Below are 4,736 nucleotides of genomic sequence, written 5' to 3'. Positions count from 1 at the left end.
AATAATTCCACAGGTTGAGATGATGGCAATTAGGAAAATGATGCTAACTTTGACAAAATGTGGCACATACCAACACTGTCCATTGTTATGTGTCCCATCTAAGAGAGCACTTAAAATAAAACTTTGACCTTGGTAAATAATTTGTAAAATAATGTGCAGGCCTACAAAACTTATTATGATAGAAAGCCCAGCCCTAAGGAATACCAAATCAGAGAAAATGTATACAATTTAAAAGATTTATGTTCTGTTCAGTAAATAGCATTGAATTAATATTTGGTTTCCTAATAAAGAGGCCTAGAGAAATTTTTATTAATATTTATTGACATTTGATTACTGGGAATGTCCAACTGAGTAAGTGATCATTTTCAGCAGAATTCTGGGGATAAAAACTCCAAAGTATTACAAAAACATTCTGAGAACAATAACTTTGCAAACTTTAAATAATAATACAAAAACATCACAGTTTAAATAGTTATACCAAAATAGATATCACATGACAACGTTGCTTAAAAATAGATACAACTTACATGATGATTTAATTACTAGAAAATTTCAGCCAATTTTTAAAAGTTAAAGATAAGTTAGTGTAATACATACAGGGCATACAGTCTAATACATACAGGGCTTGCAAAACAAAGTGAGAGAAAAACAGGGTCATGGCATATTTAGTCAGAAAGTCAGGGGAGAGAAATTGATTGACATTACGAAGTGAGCGAAGAAGGGTGATTAAGTAGGTGTACGGTATGAATAAGAACTTGTTCATTTTTAGGGGTATGGTTTATTGTGGATCTAAGCAAGAATAGACCCATATTTTGGCTAGCAAATCTTTCAGAACTGGCGGGAGGGTATTGATCAGATGGATATTGATAATGCGTTCCAGGCCTTAGCAACATGATATGAGTACAGACCATACACAGCTGATTTGATAGTTTTTTGTGGACAGAGACGTTTTTGGTGATTGGATCATAATGACCAACTGGAAACATAGTTGTGTAGAACTATATTTAGTGGCAGACAAGCAGATGGATGCTGGATAATTTTATAGGTGGTAAGAAGCTGTGTATATGTTAGTTGATGTGGTAGTAATAACAAATTTAGACTTGTTAGTGCTATATAGTGGTGTGTTCTGAAAGGGGTAGTTGCTGCAAATGTAGCTACTTTATTATAGCATTGTTTCCATTTTTGTTTTTATGATGCCAAGTCATATGTTATAGCCAGGAGGGGGTGTAATTTTGGAGATGTTTATGCTGAGTTTAATCTAAATTTCAGTTATAGCTCGAATATTGTGTATGTGTTGGGTAATCCTGGCAAGCAGTTTAGTAGTTTTATATGTCATGCATCTACTGTTTATGGCAGCACAAATTAGATTACTGGGGTGAGGGGGTTGACTATTGTTGGGGGTTAGAGAAGTGTATGAGAGGGAATGTTTTGATGTTGGTTTGGATAGGCAGTGCCACAGCTATGGAGAATGTCTCCTCCTAGAACGATTTTAATATATTGGTTCAGCTATTTATTATATATGTTCAGATAAACAGGCAACCTGGGACTGAAACACAGGACCTTATCGACTAAATCATTTGCCTAAAACATCTGCACTGAGTTTGTATTTTCAGCACAGACCAAAAGGTGCCATCAAAAAATCAAACTCAGGGCTGCATATGTAAAATTATTCACCATTCTGCTTCTTAGACATTAAGGTGTCAAGGGGTCAAAATGGAGTGACAGACTCACAGGATGCAAAAGCAAGTAATAGCTGCAACTCTCTACTATTTCTTAAAAAAAATAACATACTGTGGAAAGATAAGCAGCTAAGGCAAAAGCTGGATTCATCAACTGCAAAGGCAGAACAAAAAATCCAAACCCTCTCTGCTGTGGAAAGATATATACTGCAGTGAAACTGATTCATTTGGAGTCGGCCTAAGAATCTAGTCAGTCAGAGACTTCAGACTTTGAGACATTCATCTTCTTACTCCAGTCATATTTGGGCTATTTTCTGCCAGACAATAAGCAGACAGATCATGACAGGGCTTTGCTGAGGGTCTGATACAGTGATATACACTCTGGGAAAGGAGCCAAAGATTGTGGTATTGTTTTCTGCCAATTCTGGGACTGACAAATCCAGAAAGTAGATTCATTCTCAATAAGATAAGGTGGATTATGCTAAACAGGGGCTTTTAACTAGGACTCCCTGCAACTTAAATGGGCTTTAGCCTACAAGAGGAGCCAATATCAAAGTACAAGGAATCATCATCAATTTTGTGAATCTCCCAAAGAGCAAGAGTATAAGGGAATGCATAACTATTTCACGTTGTCCAGCTAGGGTCAAAAGACTCCTGAATGGGGAAAACCTGTTAATATGGAACTCATGGATTCTTACCTCTTGTTTAAATGGAGCACTTCATATATTACATGCCTTACCATACCACTGGGAACTGACATAAGTAATCTGATGTTTTTTGCAATTATCATGAAATAGATCAAGTCCATTTTTATTGATTGATGCCAACTCAAAATTAAGTTAATAATTTCTTATGTGCTAATAAATTCTATTTGTATACAAAATTCAACTTGGTGAATGCTAGTTATTATAATTTTGTCTTGATTGTAAGCTAGAGCAATAGAATTTGGAAAGGGGAACAAATAAGCATTGAGCCAGTTTATCCCCACTCACAGACAAATGCATCGGTTGCAATATAAAGTTTTCCATTCCAGCTTAATTGCTCAGACAATTTAACCAACTAGTATGCAAACTCCACCTCCACAAGGGCCACCATTATTTTATTCTTAAAACATTCTATCATCAGAGATTTTATCCAGTCTCTCGCAATCACCACTTTCATTCTTCACTCCAACTTTGATCCAAGGGCCTTAACTCCATGTATTTTAAACTCCACCTTTCTTCTGAAGGCTTCTAATAAATGCTGGAGTAAATATCCACTGCATCACCACATAAAGCTCATATATTTTCACTCATCGCATGTAAAACTCACCTACCCTCCTTTCTGCATACATACAATTTCATATGTCCTCATTACACCCTTCCTATGTAGTTTAACATGGGTAAGGTAAGAAACAAGGCATTGATCTTATTTGATATCAACTTTTTTATTGCCTCACACATATGAGATATTCCTTCTTATATATAATCTACCTCCCAGCTTTTCTACACCTGGATTCATGCTTTTTGATCCATGCCTTTCTAAGTGTTTGGAAATCAACCTTGATTTTTTATCTATTTCAAACTCTGTATGTATTACAGCTAATCTTTCATTCTCCATTGTTTCTCACCTTGTCAGCTTCTACAACCTCTCCCCACTCACAGCAAAAGTATGCACTGGGCCTTCTCTTGAACACTTTACTTCCCTTTGCCTTATGCTAGCCACAGCATTTAGGGACATTCACCTCTTCCCTAATTTCCCTCATAACTCTAACTCCCATTATTCCACTTTGTACTTCAAGTCCAGTCAACATGAGCTCTCGGGCTTCTTTACTTCTCCTTCTAGCTTTTTTCCATTTTCCCCAGATCCCTTTCCTTGTCCTTGCTACATCATCACATTGGACTCAACTTCTGATCTCCATCACATCTTATAACTCCCTCTGTGATTTTGCCATCACATAACATGTTGGCCGGTCTCCAACCCCACCTCCCACCTCTCCAAGTGGAAATTAGAAGCTTTTTTCCTACAAAGGGAGGAAATATTTTAGTTGCCTGCCCATAATGGACACTATTTTGAAGCTTCAGCTTTCCATCATAGTTATGCACAATCACTGTATCATTCTATCTTCATAGGTTGATACTAGGCTATCGGCCCTAGGGCCTATACAAGCCTAGCCATAACAATACCCTGGCTATTTCTTCCCACAATATTTACTTCCTTGGACCCCTGTTCAAAAGTGGGATTTGAACCCATGCCTCCATATGGAGACCAGAATTCTCATGAACATTGGAAGGAGTTCTAGCCTTGAGTCTGGTGCCTTAGACCACTCGGCCATCCTGACATTATTTTACAGCCTTTACTTCACCATGCAAATTGTTAACAAACCTCTTGTAGCATTTTTCCCCATCTGGTCATGCATAATACTATATGATAGTATAATTATCCACATAGTTCTACTCATCCTAACAGAATTCTATCCAATGCAGTCATTTTATCCAGTATTCCCCTATCTTTGTTAAATCTGGTGTTCATTTTTGCTTGATAGTATCAAGACTGCAGATATACTCACTACCATAAGCATTTAACACCTTAATCTTGAAGAACCAATACTTCATCTTTTCCCTGATGGATATTTACTGGAACAACCAATTTTTCAGGATAATTTTCCATAAATATTTCCAGCACCCATAACACTCTAGCAAGTATCTTTCCAGGTAAGACAACAACATCCTGCAGTTACACAAAAGTAAGCCATTACCTAAAAATCTATTGTCCCTGTTGTTCTTAAATACTACTATAAAGGATCTTAAGAATTAAAAAAATAAAGCAGTGAAAATTGACAGACTTACTTTAATCACCTTTTCTCTCATATTTGTCACTTTGCAATTCCTACAGTTCTTAAATGGAGATCTTTGTACAGCAACCGTACCCTCAAAGATATCTTTCCACAGCACTGACTCCTCCAAGACAGACAAATAGAAACCCATCTGACAGTATCAAAACCATTCTGAATACTAAACAGGATAACTCCAGCCATTTTCATTTGTTCAACCACATCTATGAAATCTAATTATGATC

The 4,736-nt window shown here is 36.7% G+C and overlaps 1 non-coding gene across 1 annotated transcript; it reads right to left on the bottom strand.

Annotated features, from left to right (window-relative positions):
- Positions 1 to 3,885: 3,885 nt before the first annotated feature.
- TRNAL-CAA lies at positions 3,886 to 3,999 on the bottom strand. Its single transcript has 2 exons — positions 3,962 to 3,999; positions 3,886 to 3,932 (listed from the first exon to the last, which is right to left on the bottom strand). It is a non-coding gene; the product is annotated as a tRNA-Leu (tRNA).
- Positions 4,000 to 4,736: the final 737 nt, after the last annotated feature.

Source organism: Protopterus annectens, chromosome 6.part1, assembly GCF_019279795.1.
Source record: "Protopterus annectens isolate FY-2018-M chromosome 6.part1, PAN1.0, whole genome shotgun sequence".
Taxonomy (NCBI): Eukaryota; Metazoa; Chordata; order Ceratodontiformes; family Protopteridae; genus Protopterus; species Protopterus annectens.
This window is presented reverse-complemented; position numbering and strand designations above follow the sequence as displayed.